The sequence below is a fragment of the Lissotriton helveticus genome, chromosome 8 (genome assembly GCF_964261635.1).
Source record: "Lissotriton helveticus chromosome 8, aLisHel1.1, whole genome shotgun sequence".
NCBI classification, from domain to species: domain Eukaryota; kingdom Metazoa; phylum Chordata; class Amphibia; order Caudata; family Salamandridae; genus Lissotriton; species Lissotriton helveticus.
In genome coordinates, this window is record NC_136069.1 from 1,054,646,609 (window position 1) to 1,054,672,770 (window position 26,162).

Below are 26,162 nucleotides of genomic sequence, written 5' to 3' on the forward strand. Positions count from 1 at the left end.
CGTCTGGAACAGTGGTTTCATTCCTGCAATACCTGCAAGCTTACTTTCCTTTTTCTAACCCTGAACATTATCAAAGCCAATTCCTGAAGAAAAAGCTATTTATGTATGCTGGATTTATGTCGTTTTGGTCTTGCATAAATTAGATAAAGAACTATCTATTTTTTATAGCAACCTATGTGGTGTCCATTTGTGGTGTATCACTGTGTTACTGTGGGTGTTGGTGCAAATACTTTACACATTGCCTTGGGGATAAGCTTGTCTGCTTGTGCCAAGCTACCAAGGGGGTGAGCAGGGGTTATCTACAGTGTGTGTCCCCCTTACCCTAACTAGAAGCAAGGGTCTCTATTTGGTCAAAGGTACCTACCTCTGCCAACTAGAGACCCCCAGTTCTAACAGTAACTGATTGGTAACTATTAGAAAGGATTTTAGCTAAGTCAGTGCCATACCAGAGACACAAAGATTTTCTAAACATTCTAAAAATATCCAATGCAACACTATATCAAACACTTCAGGAAGGCCAAGGAGCACTTAAAGCAGGAGAATTACATTGTTCCAAGCTTGTTGTTATGAATTCATAAACTTCAAGGGTTGCAGATTCAGTGCTGTTATTAGATCAGAAACAGGTTTGAGTTGTATGAAGAAGCCTGTGGAGTTCCACATAATGTGAGAATTGATCATTTATTATCTTTTCGAGCGCACTTTCAAAGCAGCTGGTATTAACTAATGGGACTTAACTTATACCAGATGTTAGAATTTGTTGTAGATTTCTTAAATAGCAAAACTACTCGGGCATTGTAGCAATGGAGAGGGATTGATTAAACAGCATGTTAAGTCTTGGATTAATAACCTGCATAATCAGCACCTGACGGGGACATAGGTCAGTCAGAGAACTGAACTGGCAACTAAGTAGCACTCGTGCAGAGTCTTATAGATAAATGGTATTAGAACATTGGAATGTTGGTAGCTCCATTGAAAACAATGGAGTGCTCTGGGCTTATAATGGGTGGTATAAGCCTGGAGCTCCAACATTCCAATGTTTCTTTGTTCACAGCTCTGGCTGTGAACAAAGGCTTCAGGGACCCTGAGGGGATTCCAATCCCCTCACGCTCCCATAAGGCTTTGTTCTTTTTTGTTAGAACATTCTGCCCTCTAGTGGCAGAATGTTCTAATAGCCTTATAGCCTTTCGTAGCGGGGCTATACCGGCTATTAAAGTCCCTCCCCCTTGTTAAAGGCCCTCGCCTTCGGCTCGGGGCATTTAACGCTGGAGAGGGCCTTTAATAGCCGGTATAGCCCTCTACGGCGGGCTATAAGGCTATATTAAATTGCCTGGCCCTCAATTCTTTGAGGGGATTTGGAAATATTATAATACGCCCAGAGTTCCTACTGACTGGTGAGCCAGAAAAATCCTCACGTATTCTTTCAATTTAATAATGGCAAATACAGAGAAGTTCCAAGAAGCAGTGATTACCCGATTACACACTAGAGGGGTCAGAAACGTTGAAACTATTTTGAAACCGTCTCTTGGGCCATTAGAATCTTCCTTGATTCTCGAAACAAAAAAGTTCTGCCTGAGTGCTGATATTTCTATGATGACTTATAGATTGTTTTATGTGAGGAGAGATGATCCTTTTTCCAAGCCCCTTCAAGCATTTTAAATCTGTGTCTTTCATGTCTCTGTGTTGAGGAGAATGATGAAGCTAAAAGGGACTGAGGAGAGAATTTGACTTTAACAAGTGCTTACTAGTTTCCAAAATGTTGCTTGATTTCCATTCCCATGTGACTTGGATCCTCTGATCCCATTCGGAAAAAAATAGTGAACATTTTTTTCTCTTCTAATATTCTTATATTCTCTCTTCACTCACTTTAAGATTTAACTATCAAAAAAATGAGAACCAGATTCAGAGAACTCTTCCAGCTTATGATTATAGCTTTTCAAATGTTGACATGTTCAATTAAACCTGTTAAAACTGATTTTTTATCCAGAATCATGTGTGTGAGGATTCTTTACCAGAAAAAAAATGATATGCTATCCAAAACAGTAGAGCATCTGACTAGTGTATCCTCTCTTTCGTCAAAATTATTTATTACATCATTTGATGCCTGAAATTCTGTTAACAATTGAATATGACATTCATATAGCAGTTAGTAAGTCCTCTTGTATACACAACTCTAAAATAGGGAACTCTGCCAACCATCTGATTCACCTCTAGACAAAATGAAGTGCCAACTAGCCAATGATCAAGTGCAGAAGGGGCGTTCTTGACACAGTGGCAGAGCAATAGTAGTATGGTCTGCAGTACACCATAGACAAATGATCCCAACCACCAAGGTTGTAGACCTGTCTGCTATGTGGACCATGAATGGTCTCTGACTCCTAAAGAAAATACCACCCAGTTATGAGATGAAGAAGAATCCGCACTCTGGGACTATAAGCCGGTCACCAAATGAGCTTTCAAACAGATTAATTGAGGGATCGAGACTATGAAATGAATTCAATCTGTCATAAGCCAATTTCCTGGAGAGCAGGGCCCACCTTCCAACAGCTTTGATACTGAATTGGTACAAAAACAGAAACTCTGAGTGGCTGAATAAGGGGAAGGATTGACTAGAGGGTAGTACAGGGAGGGAGTTCTGGAAACAAGATGGACGGTTGATCAGGGAACAGTGTTCTCACAAACTCATATTCTTGTACTAATTGATTACTTTTAGATGGGAGTTCCCTGAAAGGACAGTGGTAGGCTAAATGTAGGTTATAAGTTTCAAACAGGCCTTTTCCAAACTTTATAAGCTGTTCTTGAATCACAGTCGTTTCAATTATTTTTACCTGACAACTTACAGATGTAATGCAACACAAATCTTCAGTATTGTCCTTAGCAAATCACAATCTTTGATATTAACATTAGCAAGTCATAACTTTCTCTTTTCTGCTTGTTACTAGTGGAATTCTCACCTTCCATTAATCACAGTTCTTTCACTTGAGATTCTTTGAAAAATTCTCTTTCTCTTTCACTGTCTATCGTCAATTAGATTCTTAATCTCAATGTAATACTTATATGCTACTTTGCATCAAAAGCTACAGAATTGGTAAATCGTTTGTGAGGTAATTTGTATACTTTACAGTATGAGGGCGTCAGATGAAACTTTCTCTTTGTGCTGATGTGCTGTCAGAAGACAGCACCTGGAGCTCTTTTACATATGGGGAATGTTTTGAATATTTTTTTCGCTGGGTTGTTGAATTCAATTAACCTAATTTGCGTGCTCTTCTGGCAAACCACATTAAGAATGTGGATATGTGTGGCAGTTTGGATTTCACTTTATGGAAGGAAAGTGTAGTTGAAGAGTGCGATTATGCATTGTTTTTTTCATTATGTGAGGAGTAGCTCCAGTATAACCACATTTGGTTCTGTCTGAATTATTTAAACATTTTTCGCAATTAATGACAAAAATAGAGGTTGCATAATGATCCGCTGTTCCACAAAATTATTTTTCATCAATAAATCACGCATCGCTCATGAATCATTCAAAACATGTATATAATATATATGTTATTCTTCACATTGACATTTATTCACCATGGCAATAAATATGATTTAGAACAGGATGTTCTTTTGCAAAAAGGGACATATAAAGTGCTTGTGCAGTGCTTTCAAAGTGCTATATAAAGTACTTTGTCAGATGTTCAAAGCTTGGCAACGTTTTAATTGCTTCCACCTTGTGTTTGTTGGCTCACAGTCATTTGAAATTTCCAGACAGGTTATGGGCACTACAAGCTGCATCTTTTAAAGGGTCAGCGTTTTGACACTGCCCAGACATATGTGTCACTCAACACATCCAAAAGATGTCTTTCTTTAGATTAAAACAATATACGTGTTCTTTATCAATAAAACATGAAAACTCGATGTGAGCCAAGAGTGATAAGCGCCTCTAAATCATGCAAGGGTATAACTCACCAAGTCATTCTGATGTAACAATGTCCTGAAAGGTAGCCTGATCTTTTCAAGTTCCTAAAAATAATAATAATTTAAAAAAGGAACATACAGGGATGTCTCAGGGTCTTAATTAACCCTGTTCTACAAATCTCTAGAAAAGCACTTTTTGAATCCTTGTACAGTAAGTTGCTGATCCATTAATAATCCATGCACAGACCTCTTGCAGATCGGTCTACAAAAAAATGTATCAGAAATATTCTTCAAATATTGTACACAGTCTAGGGTACCAAATACTGGCATGCTTGCCAAAAATAGTCACTCGCCCAATCAACAACAAAATTGTGCTTCCCGCGTCAAACTCGTTATTGAATTGCTAAAAAAATCATAATACAAGGCCTTGGTGAGTCGCCTAAAAAATAAATAAATAACTGTGAAAACCTTCACTTCCATTCCGTTTTCAATACAAAGTACAAATAAGGGTTGAGGGAGCTGACTGCTTATCAGGAAATGTCCTCACTCACCTGATATGACTGTCGCGTGTCCCACTTCACATTAGTCATGGATCATAGAGCACACATTATAAAGTAGATGAAAAGCCAGTTTTAGAAGACTGAATTAAGGCATTGCAAGTTCCGCTATGAAGTAAAAGAAAAAGCCTAGACTTGTACCGGTGGTAAATCCTCACGTCTACTGATGCAAAGGTCCCTGCATGCCGAACAGACCTCATTAAATCAGACACCACAGGTATGCGTCCACGCTTTCAGGAGGAGATACTGAGGGCCTTATTTATGAGGCCGTGTGACACGTTTACGTTGCTTTGCATCACATTTTTTGTGACACACGGGCAGTATAAAAAAAGCGCAATGTTGCGCCCTATTTACAAAGTGACGCATCTAAGCAGATGCATCACTTTTCAAACCCCTGCGCTACATTATACCTGCATCAGGTATAATGTATGCAGGGGGGCGTTCCCTTGCCAAAAAGCCTTGTAGAAGTGGCGCAGTGAAATATATCAGATTTCACTGCGCTACTTCTAGGACGCTACTGCAACAATATCTTACACCTGCCTCACAGCAGGCATAAGACTGGCGCAGGCCCTTTCACATAGGTCTTGCCCCATGTGAAAGGACACATTGCTGGAGTTACGTCTGTTTTCAGCCACACCCCAGCAATGCATCACGTTTGTGTCAACAGATACATCAGTAATACTGAGGTATCTATTGTTCCTTGCGACACGATGCGTCATGCATCGCAAGGAGGGAGCAGTGAATACTGTTGCATCAGTGTTTTCACGCAGCAATGCAACAGTTTTCAAAAATGATGCCCAGAGTATCTTCTCTCCCAACATGGATGCAAGGCAGTCTTTATTTTCGCACATTATTAGGTTGAGCATCAGTGTGCATGCGCTGTCTGCAAGACCTGCTGTAATCACTCTACAGAGTGTAATTACAGCTGTTGCTTGCATTGGTTTATAACTCCGTCGGTTTTGCTTCCTGCCTCCTTATCACTCCGTGTGTAAGCCGGGAGCACTGGCCTACTACAGTTTCCCTACACCTTAGGTCTTTATGGAATTCAAAATTTGCAAACATACGTGACAAGAATTTTCAATTCTATTAAGGACAAGGAGGCGAGGATTATGCTTTTCTCATTTCTTTATAATGAAATGCTCAGCAGCCAAAAATGGTAACAAAAAACTACATTTCCCATGAACACTAGGGAACAACCATAGAGTATACAGTATAAAAGGTCACAATGTTAGTCCTTCTTCCTCTTTCTTTGTTGAGGAAACAGTTCAAGTCCAATAAGGTAATCCAACGTAGACCAATAGGAACAGAACAAAGCACGCCGCAGTAGTCCGAAGGAACTGGAAGCAGGCCGTAGAAGAACACTGGATCCCCGAACTAGGAAAGAGGGGAAACGCAGGCAGAGGACACCGGCAAACTCTATTTCGGGTCAGAACCTGAAAAGAGACACAGAGCCGTAATACACAAATAGTGCAAGAGAACAAGAATATAAACCAGGGGGGGAAAAAACAAGGCATGAGAGAGTTTTGCAACATCATCAATACAGATTACAGCAAATAACAATGTGTAACGGGGTGGGAGCGGCACTGCCAATAGACTGGTGGACAGCTGACTGTACTTCCCCTCCTTCCCTTCAGTCTGATTGGGACTCCCGTCCCCTACCCTCGAACGACGAAGATGACACGAGGGAAGGCGCCTTTAACTGGGACCGCAGTAGTGATGTGGCCACGCCCCCGCATGACGTAGGAGGACCAGGACTGGACAAAGGCCCGGAAGCCCTCTACTGGGGGTGTGTCGACACCCGGGAGGAAGGAATTCAGGACGAGGAGGATCGAGGCGGAGAAGACGGCGAGCGAGGAGAGGACGGAGGAGAAAGCGTGGAGGACGGAGGTGGAGAGCCAGGAGGCCAACGACCCGGTGAATCGCCGTGCCACACTCCCGAGGGAGGAGTGTGGTTTTCTCAGGTACGGCGGCGTTGGGCAGCTTGGGTCGGGAGTAAAGGAGCCCGTGTGTAAAATTGTATAGCGTCCCTCCCATTACCCTTCCCGCTTACCTCAAAACCCCCCCCCTACCTACCTATCCGCCCTTCTTATCCTCACTCTTCCCCCCCCTCTGTTAGAACACCGAGCACCGTAGTAATTGTACAGCACAGGTGTCCTTCACTATCACTTGGTTCCCCGTGGTGACACCGGTATCAGTGCATTTAACTGACGGTATCCCTCTCTGTTGGTTTTCTCGTAGCGGAGCTGACCAGGCAGAAACATCCCTTGACATGGAGACAACAGCGTAGTCCCCAGGCAGTACAACCGCCACCACGGACCGAGTGGAGTTTGCAAAAGAACGCTTGACATTCCGAACCAGAAAAACCTTTAAACGAATAAAACCCTCTTTGCGCAGACTTAGTGTTCAGCCTGTTCTTGAGTTGCCCATTGAACCTATGGAGCCCGCTCCCACACCCACGCTACACAATGCAAGTCAAGTACAATGGGTGGGATAATCCTTGCCTCCTTGTCCTTAATAGAATTGAAAATTCTTGTCACGTATGTTTGCAAATTTTGAATTCTATGTCAGGACTGGAGGCTCCGATTATGCTTGTTCAAAGCTGCGCCACCACCACAGAAGCAACATGATCTATAGGTTTATAATAATACGTTTTGAAAACTGAATCAGAAGACCAATCTGCGGCCTTCATAATGTCAAAAAGAGTAACACCCAAGGAGAAGGCTTTAGAAGCCATCGCCCCACGTGCAGAATGTGCACCAAACACAGACACATCAATGCCAGCTTCTGACATGAGCCATCGTACCCAGCGCGCTAAAGTAGCAGGAGTCACAGGGCGAAATGGGTTCTGTAAAGCAATTAACAATTGACCCTGCATATCAGAACGTAAAGAAGCAGTACTTACTTCGTAATCCTTGAGACACTGCACAACGCAAAGGTTGGGATGAGAGGGAAAAGAAGGATACGTAATCGAAGCAGTATTAGACTTAGTACGTCTGGAAAGACGAAACATAACGCCGTCTGGCGTAAAACTGCGACCCGCAAGGTCTAAAGCACGGACATCCGATACACGTTTACAAGAAACAAGACACAACAACATGGTCAACTTAGCAGATAGCTGCTTGGGGGACAACAACGGATTAGAGGGCCAAGCTTCCAAGAACCGCAAAACGATGGAAACATCCCATAAAGAGACATACTTAGGACTAGGCGTTTTCGAGAGACGAATACCTTTAAGTAATTTGGAAATGAAAGGGTGTTCACCAGCAGGCTTACCATCAATCTGGATATGTCCAGCCGAAATAGCGGAACGAAAATTGTTGACTGTCCTATAAGCTAGACCTGAAGAGGCCAGGGACGCCAGAAAATTAATGATCAAGGAGACATCTGCTGAAGCGGGATCAGCTTCCCGTTGAACACACCAATCACACCAATGCTTCCAAGCCCCTTTGTATCGTTTGTGAGTATTGGGAGACCAGGCCTCACTAATGAATCTGGAAGCGTCGCTAGAAATGGCTGGGATCGTCCAGCGGTCCCCGAGATCCGCCACGCCAGCATCTGGAGAGATCCGGACAGAATCAGGGGATGCGGATCTTCGAGAGGATCCAGCAAAAGATTCCACTTCTGGGGAAGAAGGAGAGGAGCCTCGCAACACAGTTCCAGGAGAACTGGGAACCACGCTTGAGCCCTCCAGAGCGAAGTAATCAGAATCAGATCCGCTCGATACCGTTTGGCGTAAGCCAGAACCCTGGGGATCATCATGAATGGGGGAAACGCATAGCACAGAGTCGACGGCCAAGCCTGAAGAAAGGCATCCGTGGCTAGGGCTAGCGGATGCGGTCTCCAACTGTAAAAGAGCGGAAGCTGTGTGTTGAGGCGAGAAGCAAACAGGTCTATGTGACACTGGCCCCAACGCCGAAGAAGGGAGCGGAACACGCGAGGGTGAAGCCTCCAGTCGCTGAAGTCCCGAAGATGTCTCGAGTGCCAACCCGCAAATTGATTGTGGCGACCCGGAAGATACTCCGCAATAACAGTGATCTTCCGTTGCAGACAAGAATGCCAAAAGTCCTTTGCTATCTCTGCAAGCACCTTGGACCGAGTCCCGCCCAGCTTGTTGACATAGCGGACCGCGGACACGTTGTCCATCCGGAGAAGAATGCAGCAGTTGGACTGATGGGGTGTAAAGCACTTGATCGCAAAGGAACCCGCCAGGAGTTCCAGACAGTTTATGTGGAGAGATAACTCCTGCGGAGACCAACGACCCCCCGTCGAGACAGGACCGCATCGGGCTCCCCAACGCCAGCGACTGGCATCGGATTCTATCACTAGTTCCGGTGACGCACCGAAGAGCGCTCGACCATTCCAGGCTTCCATGTGGTCTAGCCACCACTGCATCTCCCACCTCACTTCCTCCGACAGAGGAATCTGATCCGAGTACCTGAGGCCTTTCCGGAGATGTTGGATCTTTAGACGCTGCATTGCCCTGTAATGCAGAGGTCCCGGAAAGATCGCCTGAATGGAAGACGCTAACAGACCTACTACATGTGCCAACGATCTCAATGACACAGTCTGTCTGGAAATAACAGACGTCAACTCCCTCTTGATGTAACACATTTTCTGGCCGGGCAAGAGAAGCTGACAGGCAACCGAATCTATCTTGAAACCCAGAAAATCTATTTATTGCGTCGGTGCCAAAACCGATTTCTGAATGTTGATCAGAAATTCGAGAGATTGCAAAAGATCGATGGACCACTCCAGATGAGACAGGAGCTTGAGTGGGCAATCCGCCATAAGGAGAATGTCGTCCAAGTAAATGTTCAGACGGACACCCCGAGCTCGGAATCGGAATCGACAGATACGCGTCTTTGTGGTCCAGACGCACCATCCAATCTCCCTCGCGAAGGAGATCCCGTAAGAGATGGATGCCCTCCATTTTGAAGTGCCGGTACACGACCCCTCCGTTGAAGTCTTTCAGGTTGAGAACAAGGCGTGATCCGCCCCCTTTCTTCTCGACCAGAAACACTGAGCTGATGAACCCCGTCGGATGACGGACCGTGGGAAGAATCGCTCCCTTCCTGATAAGAACGTCGACTTCCTCGGAGAGGCAAGCTTGATCGTGAAGGGAAAAACTTAAAGGAGGGGGAGGATGGGTCTGATGCGGGGGCTGGTAAAACTCTATTTTGAACCCCTGAACAGTGTCCAGCACCCATGCATCGCTGGAGATCAAGCGCCAGCTGTCGAGAAAAAACTGTACTCTGCCCCCCAAAATCACATCGCATGCATGAATCAGGCTCACCTGAAGCGTTGGAGTCTTGATAATGGCCCTGCTGTCCTCCGGAACGGCCTTTTCCATAATTCCCTCTACCCTTGCGGGAGGGATAGAAGTTCGATCTGGTGGAATAACCGGAGTCTTGACCTCCTCCACGTTGAGAGTTGCCTCCTCTATGGGACTGTTGATGCGAACCACGGCCGAACGAGCGTCCACGATGTCGTCCGGCCTTAGCAAAAACCGGACGCATAGCACGTCGCAAGGAAGCTTGCGCTTTATCAATGCCACTAAAAGTTGAAACAAACTTGGTCAGCTCCTTCAGGAAAGGCTGTCCGAATAGAAGGCCTTGCGCCTCTGGACCCGACTCAGATGTAGAGAGTTCCGCCAGTTTAGGGTCCAATTTTAGGAGAATAGAACGGCGTCTCTCGCAAGATATAGCACAATTGGTATTCCCCAATTGGCATACAGCCCTCTGCGCCCATTCGATCAGCTCATCAGGGTCCACAAGAGCCAAAGCCTCCTTGGCCTGGAAACCAAGATCCAGAATTTTGGTCAAAGGACCAAGCAAATCAAGCAATTTGTCTTGGCAGGATCGCCAAGACCTGTCAAGGCCCTTCTTGGGATCCTTTGCATACTTTTTTAAGCAGATCACCATCATAGGATCGACCTCCGGCGTGTCCGCCAGATGATCAGCGAGATCAGGCCGTGGGCATTCCGAGCGGAGCCGGGCCCTAACAGTAGAGTCAAAGGGTTGATAATTGTGCGCCTGAACATATGCAGCAACTGCTGGAGAAGGCAGCCAAGAGGTAGACTGAGGGTGAAGAATATCAGCAGGCTCAAAGGTCAAGACAGGGGGACGGTCAGGAGCATCAACAAAATGCTCTTTGCAAACGCGCTTCCGAGGTGGAGCCTCATCATGGTCAGACGAAGCCGAGGAATGCACCTGATCAGACTCATCAGTATCTGGAGGCGCAGAAGACCTGGAGCCCTCAGCCGCTAAAGATTTCGCCAATTTCTGGAAATCAGACTTGTGAGGATTTGGAGATTTGGAGGACTTCTTTGCAGCAGGCAACCAACCCTGCTGCTGCGCATATTTACTCAAGTGACGTTTAAGGGGGGTAATGGCCTGCACCAGTGCCTTATTAACCGACTGCTGGACACCCTTGTCCAATTCCTCGACCAAATCATGTTCCAGGGAACCTGAATCATCTCCCTCATAATAAAAGTCATCTTCCTCACCATAGTACTGTTCCATGATACACAGGTGTAAATATAAAGCCCACAAGATGACTGGGATAAATACGGAGTGCCAGAGACACAAGTCAGGGGGAGTGTAGAAACCCCACAGCAAGCCCAAGAGCAGGCACAAACCAGGCTCAAGTCGTTTCAAAAGTGGAGGGAGTAAGGCTTGCTGACACTAAGCAACACACTCTAGGCAAAGCCTATGCAGAAAAATAACAACTGAAGCCTTCGCAGTACTCCGGCGTCAAACGGGGTCAAATTCCGAGCAGGCTGTGGGCAGTGACGCATAAGCGACTTTCTTCGAACCGGCTCTGACAGGGAAGCTGGAACTAACGCCAGTGCACATGCGCGACACGGCTGCCCGCAAGGAAAAAACCGACTCGAGAGCGCGCGCGCTCCTGTAGAAGCCGGCAACCCCAGCTCCCGCTCCACGAACAGAAACAAAGGCGCACAGAAGCGCCCGGTTTCAGGGAGGTGACCACACGCTCCCAGGAAAGGAACCGAACAAACGGAAGAGAAACGGGCACGGCAGGCAACCGGAGCCAAAGCGCTCAATCGAGACACAATACACAGCGCACAGCAAGCGCTGAAGTCAAGGCAAATAAGGTAAACAGAATACCAATATACAATAATGCAAGTACAGCAAATACAAGTAAATACTGGAAAGAGCACTTAACTGGCTGCGGAGCAGCAAAGAAAGAGGAAGAAGGACTAACATTGTGACCTTTTATACTGTATACTCTATGGTTGTTCCCTAGTGTTCATGGGAAATGTAGTTTTTTGTTACCATTTTTGGCTGCTGAGCATTTCATTATAAAGAAATGAGAAAAGCATAATCGGAGCCTCCTGTCCTGACATAGAATTTATTTATCGACTACTTAATTTTTTTTTAACAAGCGCCCTGTTCTTGGTACATGCAATCACTTTTTTTCTCATTCGAAGCTGTTGATTCGAATGATTTCCACCCAGTTACCACTATTGAAATTACGATCCGCCTGAAGCATGTCTTTCTGGAAAGAAAACCAATCGAAGACATATCCACGTCGTTAGGTGATAGTCGGAGTGTATTACTGAGATAATTATAAATAGAGTTATTAGGTGATAGTCAGGAGAGTATTACAGAGCTATTTATAAATAGAGGTAGCTTTAAGACACGCTAAGTAAGATGAAAAGAAAACCGAAGTGCCATATGAATTGTTTATCGTAATAAAAAGCATACATTATATAGTACCCTTTTGAACAACCACTCTATTCAAAGATATTAATTTTTACTATTCGTTAATATATTAAAACCAATATTATCGCTAATGGTGGCATAAATACATATTTATTATTATTCTAAATGTAATAAAGCCTTTTCTGATGTGACTTTACAACTATGTTTGAATTAAATGTATGTTACATTCTAAGATGGCTTCCACAAATACGTATAGCAAACAGCAACCTATTATTGCATCAGTATCAGATTCAGCAAGGTCCGGTTTTGCCATCAAAGGTGCCTTCACAGCACAGCCTCTGATTGGCAAAGAGCTTGCCTGCGCCCATTGGCTACAGTAGGGGTTCTTTTTTATGTTAACCGGAGTGCCTTTCTGCTTGACTGGACCAGTTGCACCCCCAGGGGAAGGAGATAGTGCAGAGCATATGGGGGGCCTTCCCGCTTTCAAAGGTAGGAATGAAATCTCACCATCACGTGGTATTGCCGCCCAGTACCCTGAGGTCGATGACGTAGGTGCGGCACGTCTCTGTATTACACTGGTGATGTGCAGTGACGCACCATACTCCGAGGTCGATGACTTAGGTGCGGCACGTCTCCGTATTACACTGGTGATGTGCGGTGACGTACCGTACTCCGAGGTCGATGACGTAGGTGCGGCACGTCTCCGTATTACACTGGTGATGTGCGGTGGCGTACCGTACCCTGAGGTCGATGACGTAGGTGCGGCACGTCTCCGTATTACACTGGTGATGTGCGGTGACGTACCGTACTCCGAGGTCGATGACGTAGGTGCGGCACGTCTCCGTATTACACTGGTGATGTGCGGTGACGTACCGTACCCCGAGGTCGATGACGTAGGTGCGGCACATCTCTGTATTACACTGGTGATGTGCGGTGATGTACCGTACCCCGGGGTCGATGACGTAGGTGCGGCACGTCTCTGTATTACACTGGTGATATGCGGGAGTGTGTGGCGCAACTTACTCAGACATTACAGTCGTGCAATGGAGATGTGCGCGTGTGGCACCACGTACAGGTATGTTGGACTTCGTTGTACTCACCGTCTGGGCCGGCGTCGGTTTCTATGTACGAGGTGGTGGCCGTACAGGATTGAGATGACACGGACGTTGGCCTTCATGTCTTGCTTGTCACGTACCGGGGTGCGGTTCGTGCCGGACTCTGGTTTTACGGTAGTTTTGAGCTCTCGTAGCAAAAGAGCCGTACGGAGTTTGTTCAACCCGGATCGTACTTCCTGGTTCGGAAGACGCGGTCTATTAACGTTCGGACGTAGCGTGGAGCGTCAGTCGACTGCAAATCGTATGGACTTTCAATTTGTACGGCGTTTTTTACGAGGCGTACGGAGTGACGCTTTTGGCTGGGATCGTACTTGCTGATTCGTACGGGGACGCTTACGGGTACGATTCGTATGGGGAAAAACGCTCCGAACGGCAATTCGGAGCGCTTTTTACCGGATCGGAATCGACCCCCAAATGTATTTTTTGCACTATTTTTATCATTGCATCTTGATGTCAAAAAGTGACACAAGGATGCATTTTGCACTAAATTATAGCATTAAATGATGGCTTTGCATATCACGTAATTAGGACTAATCTTGTTTAATTTTCCCAAAACTTTGTGGGATTATGCAAAAGCAAAATACGCGAATTTCAGACATCTGTAATCACCATCTCCATTCACCTCAGAACCAGCCAGAATAACAAGTGCTTTTGTTCAGTGCTAGGCCCCTTTTATGCTCGTGGCCATAAGAATGTTAGATGAAGCTCACAAAGGCGTGCAAGACTTCCAAAATCTCCCTGCATGCAGCAACTCAGCAACTCAGCAACACATGTTCGTAGGCAGCATCTTTCAGCATTGCCACCAAGATCTAAGAGCTCGCCCACACCAATCTCTCTTGATGGGGCAGGATAACAGTGGTGAGAATGAGAGGTGGGCAATAGAAAGAATGGGTAAGAAGAAGGGTATGACAAAACCTTACATGAAGGTTAAATGCAACTATATCTGCTACGGAAAAAAATCACAAAATTGAGTGAGCTTTTTCAGGTGCGGAATTGGGCAGATTTTTATTTTTCCTCTGAGACACAGGTTTGGGCAGTAAGTGCCCGATGTAGGACACCAAATACCGGCCTGTAACGGCCGATTTCGGCCGTTACCGACCGGTATTTGGCTTTTGAAATGTAGGGGGCCTTAAATTTACCGATTCGGTAAATGTACCGATTCGGTAAAATCCCGAATCGGTAAATTTACCGAATCTGTAAATCTAGATGTAGGTGGCACTGAAAACAGTGCCACAGGCCCTTAAGAATTCGTTATTTACCATGAAATACTATTTTATGGTAAATAACGAATTCCTGTATACATGCACATCTGTGCATGTACACCTCTGCCATGTGGCACACATACATGCCCTAAGGGCATGTATGTGTGTCACATGGCACACAAGCCAGAATCAGGGGTGCAACAGGGTGTCAAAGTGACACCCTGTCCCCCTTGACAATTCGGTAATTTTACCGAATCGGTATTTACCGATTCGGTAATTGACATTGATTCCTATGGGCCTCAAGGGAATATGTACGAAGATTGGGCAGGGCAAGTCCATACTCGAATAAAGCATGCCTTGCAGAGCAGTGGGGTGATTTATAGAGGCAAATATAGCCGTTCAAGAAATGCTTTAGGGTAGGTACACCAACCACCTATTTTAAGGTCTAGTCTAGGGACAGCCTCATGTAATCAAAAAAATCATAAATACAAAAAATGCATATATAGAGACATACACAGAAAGGCTTTGGGACAGCCCTCATTCATAGTCCTTTTCAACTGCCAATAACGTTAGTCCCACTAATCCCAGCGTACAGCATGGGACAACTGGTCGGCCTGTTTCAGCCAATGGTACTCACACTGTGATCACTAGTGCACATCCAACTAAAGAAAAGGGCATTTCAGTGTCATAAAATACCTAAAATACTTTGAATATAATGTTGAAAAGTTTTTTCACTTGACCAATGCCTTTTCTCTCTTCATACTTTTTTCTTTTTTTTACTCATTCTTGTGTTTTTAAACTATGCTTTCATGTTATAGTACTTAAAAGGCAATAGTACATTTTCTTTGTACCGTGTTCCTATGATGCGCTTTTTAAAAGTAAAAATGTTGGGACATATAATCAAGGGGGGCGATAGTCAATTTTTGCCGCTTTAGCGGCCAGCGGCTATAATACTATCGCCCTATTAGCAAGCTGTCGCTAACAGCAGTTAGCGACAGCTTGTAGGTGATAGCGACTGGTTTGGGGCCCGCTTTTTGGCAGCAATATTTATCGCTAATGACATGCAAAGTGGGCGTACCCAACCTGTTTGCGGCTGAAAGCAGTCGCTAACATCGCTATCGCCTATTAGCAACACAGGCGTAGCGTTGGAAATATTAGCGCTAAGCGCGAATATCGCCAAAAACTAACACCTGCTCAGACCAGTTCTTAGCCATTATATCCAATGGGAGGTGGATATAATGGCTAAGACCCTGTTAGCGATAATGTGTGAATATCGCTGTATTCTCGGCGATATTCACGGATTTTGCCGCTATCGCCGGGAATTTTATCGCTTTTGAGATAAACGTTACTAATAGCACGTTATCTCAGCGATAAAAACCTGTGATGCGCGGCGATAAAAATATTGCCGCTAACCCTACTTAGCGATAAATATAGCTATTTGTTGATAATATGCCCCGTTGTCTGTACCAAACCTAACTACACATGCCTACTATGCAGCCATTCCATTAAATGTATATGCGTCGTTAGTTTTATTTCGATTAACAATTGTCATTGCAAACACATGGACACCACACTTCCGCAGCAGCACTTTTCCTTCTTTTTATTTTTGTGGAATGTGCTTGCAGTAAAAAATAACTTTGCTTTGCCAATGCTCGTCCTTAAAGCATTGATTTCGAAAACGGGAAGCCTGTTTACCAAGAAGCCGAACAGGAAGTTTATTTTTAGGTTTTGATATTATTGGAGGAAATGCTTCAATGAACAAGGTTCCACTGTCACCCGAATGAGCAGATCGTTTTTGCACCTTGTCATAACCTTTTCCTGTTCTTGGTTTGCATAAATAAATCATTACATTGCACATTAAAGAAATGCAGCTTGATTGTGCAACCATGTAAAGACGAAGCGCAAGGATGGGAAAGCATGCTATGCATAAGGAAACACTGGCTCTGCATATTTAGTCCTGAAATCTCCATTGATTGTCCTTTTGATTGGCACTGCCCTTGTCTTTGGAAACGGAGACCTGGCCTTTTCAAAGTTAAAAGATGTGTGTTGAGCGTTGCTCCTCAAACTGATGAGCATGCATCACTTATCAATAGATTGCTAAAAAGATGATGAAATTAAAATAATTATAATAGACAAAAATTCTATATTCATACCTAGAGTTGATAAAAGTACCTGAGCATAAATGTATTTGACTGTGTAATGGAAAAAGCTAGCGGTCGCGAGGGGAGGGCAACAAAAATATTCGATCATCTTATTTTTATGATAATCAGGTTAAAACACGATGGGGCAGTTGCACAAAGTGATGCAAAGTCTTGAAAGGTTACTGTCATGCTGGACAAGTTTCCCTTTTTTTCAGTGCAAATAGCGCTGCCTTGTGCCATTTTGAATCCAGGGGGTTGAACTGCCAGACACTTCCCACTCAGAGACCCACACAGCCACTTACACACCCAAACATATACCCACCTATCACTCATTTACCTGCCTATTTACACACCCACACAATAACATACCCACTCACACACCCATACAATCACTCACAGACCCACTCAGAGACCCACAAAACCACTAACACACCCACGCAGACACTCACACACCCACTGATACATCCAAATAGATACTTCCACACCCATACAGTGACTGATACATCGACTTAGAGACTCAGAGAACCACTCACACACCTACTAAAGACTCACACAGCCACTCACATACCCACTCACACATTCACTAACAGACTCACACAACCCCTCACACATCCACTCACACACATGTACAGTCACTCACACACCCACTCACACACCCAGTGTATTAAAAGTGTTGTTTTTTATATTGAATGTGATATTTTCATTGGGAACAGTTCAGGGGTTCAGCCAGAAGATTCCTTAATTGGCCTGGGATCCATGGCAGATCAGCCGATCCGAGTAAAAAACAAGTAAAAAAAGATTTGAAAACAAAAAAACAGTGTTTCAGAAAAGGATTGGCTCTGAAAAGAGCTTTTGTGTTTATGGCGTGTAGTAATAACTACACATAGAACAAGAACAAGATGAAGTCTTTTAGGTTGTTGAGGAACACCCTGTTAGCTGTGTTTGTGAAATGAACTCTGTCTTTTCTATATATTTCATTCATGTCGAAGTGTATATTGTCATGGTGTACAGAGCCATGTTGTTGTCTCAGAGAAATACAAAAACAGCTTTATTGACATGTTTCCTGGCTTTCTCTAACTGTGGGCAACATTGAGTTGACCATTGCCGCTTCTATCTTTGGCAAATGTTGGAGAACACCAATGCAGTATGTGGGAAAATTTACAATATTTACCAAAGGTATCCTTTAATATGATTTCTAATCCCACCCTAGTAAATGTGCTTAGGTCATTGCCACCACATTTCGTAATCATAAGATCTGAATGTTGGAAATCTGCAATGCTTTTCAACCAAAGGCAACTACTGATGTCACGGTAACACTCTCTATCCAACCCGAATATGTCTACAATTGATACGTCTAGATTTCTGTCAAGACAACTCTTTCCAGCTCTCTCTCTGGTCAAAAACACAAAACTATGGCCCTTAATCCAGACTCTGACCAATTTGGGAAAAAGCAAGAGTAGCACACTGGAAAATGCTGCAGCAGAATGAGGCAGTTTTGAAGATAAAAGGAAGCTAAAATGGAGGACAGCAATTAAAATATAAAAGAACATATTTGATTGGATGGTATATATGGGCGGGGAACTAAAACTAGGTAGTGAATTTATCAAAACATTAACTACCTCTGTGATTAGCTTTGGAAAAATAAAAAAAGTTATGTTGTTTGGGATATGTTTGGAATTGCTACCATTCAACCACACCTGCTACAGATAATGTGAAGCTAGTATGCTGCCTAGAGAAAGCGTTGTGAACTTTATACCTGTTGGTAGGAGGAGAATGTTGAAAACATGGTTACTGTGGAAATTGAGCTAAAATTTTGATGGGAAACTTAACAAAAGGAGCTGCCATGTAAAACTGAAAAGCAGACTGGTGTACATAAATTGCTCCCTAAGGAGTGAATATCTTGTAACTGACAATATTTAACAAAATAAAACATAAATGAAAAACATTAAAAGCAGATTGTTGAATGCTTTTAAGGGCTTCCGTGTGGATCTGCTGCAAAATCACATGGTGGAGCTGCGCTGAGCGCCACGGTGGATCTACCAAATTGGACCTCCTCACAGGAAACATAGGAAAGGGTTACAAAATAGTGACCATTTAGGGGTGGAATAACAAAAATAAAAGATGAAAGGAACTCTGTGATGTGCTAAGTTCAGGAGTATGAGTAAGAGCACATAGGGAAGGTTAGCCATTGTAGGTACTTTTCTACTGAGAATGGAGGAGGATTGCCATAGTTCTGACTTGAGATTTGCAGTGGAAAACAGATGTTAACAGATATTACAATAAAGGTTGGGCAACAGCAAACATATTTTACAGTTTTGTTAATTAGGTTTTCAGTATAAAAAAGTCCATTTAAAGGAGAAACTGTGAGTGTATATTAGCTGAAAGAAAATCTGTAGCTTCTAGACACTACAGTAAAAGGCAAAATAGAAGGGAGCTTAGATGAGAACATTAACAAAAAATATGGTGAGAAGCAAAGGAGGAAAAGGAATTGCTATGCTGAAAATATAGTTTACATTTGCCACTTTCTACTCTGCCCTGTACACAGCTACTCACGCTGCACATCCAGAGGGTTTGCAGGAATTCCTAGACTCCGTAGCATTGGTACGGTTCAATAACACGCACAGGAGTTACATGGACCTTCCCATAACAATAGACCAATCAATCAATCAATCACCAAATTTATAGAGCGCACTACTCACCCGCGAGGGTCTCAAGGCACTGGGAGGGGGGGCACTACTGCTCGAAGAGCCAGGTCTTGAGGTGCTTCCTGAATGAGAGATGGTCCTGGGTCAGTCGTAGGTGGGTGGGGAGGGTGTTCCACGTCTTGGCCGCTAGGTAGGTGAAGGATCTTCCACCGGTGGTGCTTCTGCGGATACGTGAAACGGCGGCGAGGCCGAGGCTGGTGGAGCGGAGCTGGCAGGTAGGTGTGTGGAACGTGAGGCGGTTGTTGAGGTATTCGGGACCCATATTGTGGAGAGCTTTGTGTGCGTGGGTGAGGAGTCTGAACGTGATCCTCTTGCTGACGGGTAGCCAGTGCAGGTCTCTCAGGTGGGCAGAGATGTGGCTGTGTCTGGGGATGTCCAGGACGAGTGGTGCAGATGCGTTCTGTATGCGCTGGAGTCTTTTCTGAAGTTTGGCAGTGGTTCATGTGTAGAGAGCGTTCCCGTAGTCCAGTCGGCTGGTGACGAGGGCCTGGGTGACCGTCTTCCTGGTTCCAGTGGGGATCCAACGGAAGATATTTCAGAGCATGCGGAGGGTGTTGAAGCAGGAAGAGGTGACGGCGTTGACTTGCCTGGTCATCGTGAGGGAGGAGTCAATGATGAAACCCAGGTTGCGTGCGTGGTCCGTGGGCTTGGGGGGGTGCCCAGAGCCGGGGGCCACCAGGAGTCATCCCAGGTGGAGATGGATGGGCCGAGGATGAGGACTTCCGTCTTGTCTGAGTTCAGTTTCAGCCAGCTGAACTTCATCCATTCTGCGACGTCTTTCATACCTTCCTGGAAGCTGGCCTTGGTGGTGGCGGGGTCGTTGGTGAGGGAGAGGATCAGTTGGGTATCGTCGGCGTAGGAGATTATGTTGAGGTTGTGCTTGCGTGCGATGGCTGCGAGGGGGCTCATGTAGACATTGCAGAGGGTTGGGCTGTGCGAGGAGCCTTGGGGTACGTCGCAGATGATCTTGGTGGCTGCTGCGCAGAAGGGTGGGAGACAGACTCTTTGGGTTCTGTCAGAGAGGAAGGAGGTGATCCATTCCAGGGCCTTTCCTTGGATTCCGGCATGGTGGAGGCGGGTTGTCAGGGTGCAGTGGCAGACCATGCCGAAAGCAGCCGATAGGTCGAGGAGGATGAGGGCGGCTGTTTCCCCGTTGTCCAGCAGGGTCCTGATGTCGTCGGTGGCTGCAATGAGGGCGGTCTCGGAGCGGTGGTTCACTCGGAATCCGGACTGCGATGGGTCGAGGGAGCCGTTCGTCTCGAGGAAGGCGGTCAGCTGCTTGTTGACGGTTTTCTCGATGACTGCGGGGAAGGGGAGGAGCGAAATGGGGCGGAAGTTCTTGAGGTCAGTGGGGTCTGCGGTGGGTTTCTTCAGGAGGGCATTGATCTCCACGTGCTTCCAGCTTTCAGGGAAGGTGGCGATGCGAAGGAGTTGTTAATGATGTCCCGGAGTTGGGGTGCGATGATGGAGTCCGCTTTGTTGAAGATGTGGTGTGGGCAGGGGTCGGCTGGGGCGCCTGAGTGGATGGTTGCTGGCCCTGGAAGCTGGCCCTGCGGGGAGCTACTAGCTTGCTGGCTTTTAGGAAAGGCCTTAAAACGTGGCTTTTTACTCAGTAGCCGCTCTCTCTTGAATTTCTGGCTCACTGCTCTTTTAGTCTTTCATTTGGTGTTATGTTATTGTGTTGCAGCTTGTTTGCCTTTTCCAATAAAAGCGCCGGGACACTCTTTTTGAGTAGCCGTGCGCTATAAAAATGAATAAATAACATAACATAACATAACATAACATAACATGGTGTTCATCGTGTGGGTGGTGTCTTCCGTGCTGACGGGGGTCCAGGTGCGGAGGGTGGTGGTGGGGGGTGCTGGTTCAGTGGTAGTGTCTGTGGTCTGAGCGCGGAAGCTGTTGTGTATATCGGCGATCTTGCGGTGAAAGAACGTGGCAAGGAAGTTGCAGAGGTCTTGTGATGGCGTGAAGTTGTTGTTGCTGGCGTTGGGGTTGGAGAGCTCTTTCATGATGCTGAAGAGTTCCTTGCTGTTGTGGGCGTTGTTGTCCAGCCGTTCTTTGAAGGATGACCTTTTGGTGGTGCGGATCAGCTGGTGGTGTTCACGGATGGCGTTCTTGAGGGATGTCATGTTTTCCGCTGATTGGTCATGGCGCCAGGCTTTCTCGAGGGCACAGCAGGATTTCTTGGAGTCTTTGAGATCGTTGGTGAACCAAGAGGCTTTTTTGCTGTCAGGGTTGCTTGGGGGGTTCTTCAGTGGTGCGAGGGCATCGGCGCAGTCGGTGATCCACTGTGTGAGGCTGCGGGCTGCTACGTTGGGGTCTGTAGTGTTGGTGGGTGGGTTTTGGCTCAGGGAGGTGGTGAGCTGGTCGGTGGTGATCTTGCTCCAGCATCTTCGGGGGGCTTGTTGCGGGTGGTGGTGGGTCGTTGTTTTCCTGAAGTTGAAATGGACGCAGCTGTGATCGGTCCAGTGAAGTTCTGTGGCGTGGTTGAAGGAGACGTGGATGTTGGAGGAGAAGATGACATCAAACAGGTGATAAAAAGCTTGCCGCTCAACAAAGCCCCGGGACCTGACGGCCTAACCACTGCATTTTATAAAACTTATGCAGATGAACTGGCCCGAGGCTACATGACATTTATGAGAAGGCTCTAGAGGCGGAGATACTCCCAGCCTCAATGCGGGAACCAATGATTATGATGCTGCTTAAACCTGATGAGGAAACGGAATTAGACTCCTACCGCCCTTTGTCATTATTAAATGTAGACATCAAAATTTACGCGAAGTTGCTGGCACACCGCCTTCAGCCTCTGCTTCCAATGGTCACCCTCCCGGACCAATCGGGTTTTATACCCGGGCGCTCGACATCACATAACCTAAGAACATTGTTTTCGGTGCTGCACTACCTACATTCAAGTGTACATGCCGCCGCCATATTCCTGGATGCAACAAAGGCATTCGATTCCCTCGAATGGCCCTACCTCTTCCGGATTATGGAACGTATGGGTTTTAATCCCTTATTCTCAAATAGAATTAAATTACTGTATACCAAACCGCTAGCCCGGGTACGTGTGAATGGTCTAGTGTCAGAGCGTTCCATATAACTAGAGGGACCCGACAGGGCTGCCCCCTGTCGCCTCTATTATTTGCCATTGCAATGGAGCCGCTTGCGGCTAGGATACGCCAGCACAATACAGCTAGGGGGATAAGATTTAGCTCTAGAAGATTGTTAATATCTATCTATGCTGATGATGTAACCCTGTATATTCTAAACCCAACAGTAAACCTAGACCCGGTGCTTCGTGAATTCATAAAATTTGGCAGTTTGACAGGCATATCCATAAATTGGGCGAAATCTGTTGTTTTTCCACTAACTGACAGCACTCCTGTGGTGTCGTCTGAATACCCATTGCGCTGGGAAGCAGACAAGGTCAAATATTTGGGAATCTGGTTTAGCAGGAACATGCAAGATATTTGGACCTTAAATATTGGGCGAGCTGTGGCATGGCTAGAGAGCAAGGTAGCAATTTGGTCTAAACTGCCATTGTCTATCGCGGGTTAAGTGGCTCTGTCTAAAATGGTCATTTTGCAAAAAAATTTGTATTTATTCACCAATGTGCCAATTCCCCTCACCCAACACTTCTTCAAATGCCTTCGTACGCAATTACTGTCCTTGGTATGGGCGGGCGGTCAAGCCAGAATCTCCTGGGCTCTTTTGACCCTACCGCTGAGGCAGGGAGGTCTGGGCGCTCCGGACATGCACCTATATGCGCTCTGTGTACAAGCCCAGTTTCTGCATTTCTGAGTACACCAGACTCCGTACCAGCCCCACATAGCGGTGGAGACGGATGCTGTAGCGCCAACCCCACTGTCGGTAGTAGTTTATAAAAACACGCCGTGCCCCACAGTAGACGTAGATACTGCAGATACATTGAGATGGGTGTGGCAGGAACTTAGAAAACGGGCACATGTACCTTTGCTATATGCACCAGCTGTACCTCTATGTAATAATCCGATGCTACCATGTCTAGCAGACAAGGGAGGAGTGGTTGGGATTGGCGGCACACAGCTACGAACATTTGCTTACCTATACCCTGAAGCGAAATTTAGGCCCCCACCTGTAGAAGAAGAGGGGCAGGAGGTGCCTTTTGCAGAGAAATTTGCCTACCCCAAGTTAAAAGCGGCGTGTCGTACACTCGGGGAGGGATTTCCTGACGCACCCCCTACGCTGCATGCCCTACAGAATATTTTAGCTAGGGCCACCTCCCAAAACTGGTAACCCGTCTCTACACTGCTATGCAAGATCAGGCCCCGATTGTCCAACCAAGGTCACTGCACATGTGCAATGGGGAGCTGGACCCCCTGATGCAAGAAGAGCAATGGGACTACGGTTGTAAACAGCTTCTGGAGCTCTCCCTAAACTATAGGCTATGCCTAATCCACTTTAAATTCTTACACCGGTTTTATCGAACCCCCACTAGTATGTATTGCATGCGCTTGAGAGATGATGAGAGATGCTGTAGATGTGGGTTTGAACCTGCATCATTCTTACACATGGCCTGGGGTTGCCCTAAGTTATCTGACTTTTGGAGGGACATATTCGAGGCTGTGAACCAGATAATAGGGAGAGCTGATGCCCCGTCCCCACAACTGCGACTCCTCGGCTTTGTGAAAGACACTGTGCCCCAGACACGAAAACTACATGCCCTAATATTGCTGTATGCTCGCAGACAAATTGCAATTCGTTGGGGTAGAAGAAGGGTACCTATATTTGATGCATGGCTGGCGGATGTAACCTATGGACATACGCAATTGGGCACTTATTGGGAGCTAATGCATTTGGCTTCTAGACCCAAAAATATGTGGGAGCCGTTTATGCAATGGGCAAGGGCCAGGGCGACTTCCGCAGATGAGAATGCAGAACCACCATGATCTATATTTGAAATGCTTGCATAATAATGTATACGGAGTTGTTACCTCTCCCACACTGACTTTTCTATTTGTGTACACTAGATGACCCCATGTAAAATGTTTGATAATTCAAGTCATGTCTCCTCTATACATGAATATATCCATTTGTTTAGCTCCGTATAGGTTCTATATGTCAGGATGTGACGCCTCACTGAACCCACAGGTCGAGTGATGTAAGTACTGTGAAGAAGTAGTCTAGCCGTGTATTCTGTACATTATTACCGGTTGATATGACAAGACACATAGACCAGTCCCTGTTATGTTCTTTTTCCTTTTTAGCATTTCCTTTGATGCATATAATCCTTTGAGATGATTGGATACTGGTGATATATCTGTATTTTGTTCTAAAAAAAACCAATAAACACATTTAAAAAAAAGAAAATATAGTTATTTTATTAAGGGAGTATGTATGAATATGTTAGAAATGAGATGTGGGCACTTGCTTACAGTATGTAATTTAATAGTATATCATTTGCATTTACTCACATAGTCAGGCAGGCACTCGAACACCCAGCTACACTCCCACAAAAGCACTTATGTGCCCACCTCTCATATAGCCAGACAGTGACTGACACCCTCAGTCTCACACCAATACAACCATTTAAACAACTATTTATTCACCTATTCATCACTTACATAGTAATTCACAGCCAGTCATACACAGTCACACACCTATATAGCCATTCATTTACCCAACACTCAGATAGTCCATTGCACATGCACATACACACCTATACAACCAGTTACACTCTCAGTCACCAACCCATACAACTATTTACACATACATTCACATACTCACACAGGACTTATGTATCCATCGCTAATAGAACCAGTTGCACACACAGTTACATACCCACACACTCACTAACACAGTCAGTTACCAATCCATACAGCCACATACATACCCATTTAGACACACATGTAGTCACTAACATACCCAGTCACACACCAGCACAGCTTCTTACAAATCCAGTGACACACCCACAGAGGCACTGATACACTCACTCACGTATCCACTCATAAACACACACATCAAGTCACCCACCCATACAGCCACTCATAAACTCATTTGTATACCCACACTCAGACACTTAACCAGCCTCTTACACCTTGGCATAACCACTTATGTAGCTACTCACTTGCTTATAGTAAGTCATCTAACAGTATGTAATCTCAATTTGAATGTATTCTATATTTGCATTTCACATATATGTTTTTAATGGAGTAATGGAAGATTGAAGGATGAGGTGAAATAAATATTAAGAATCATGCTTCTTAACAGCATCCAAAAACTGAGCAACAGATGACATATTTAGTTCAACTGGCATATGGTGTTTGGCACAATGAGTGACCATGTCTTGCAGTTTTGGTGAAACAGCGGAATGGTAAGTCTGTGGGTAAGTGGTAGAGGTCCCACAGGTGATCAAATTGCTGATGATGATACGCCACCTCCCACTCTATTATCATCCTTGTATGTACGGTTTTCAGTTGTATCTAAACAGAGAATGTGCTAAGTGAACACTTCTTTACAGTACCTCTTGAAAAAAAAAATTGTTGCTGCATAGATGGCATTGGACACTTTTTGGAACAACTTTCTTTTATCCTGAAGGAATAGAGAAATATTTCCAAACATTAGAAGAATTCTTTGAAGGTAGTAAGTATTCTTCTTCTTCATCATGTACTTTACGTTCACTTCTATCTTCAATAGAATAGGCTTTTACTTAGAAACTCTCCAGAAAGATGTGAAACTGAACCTCCTGATTTGGGGTATGGTTTTTAATGTGGATGTGTGACCAGATTTGTTGTGGTTTACTGAGAATCTGATGTACCATAAAAAGAATGGAAAAAGAGAAAGACATTTTGTTTTGCATTTCTAAAAATGTTAAT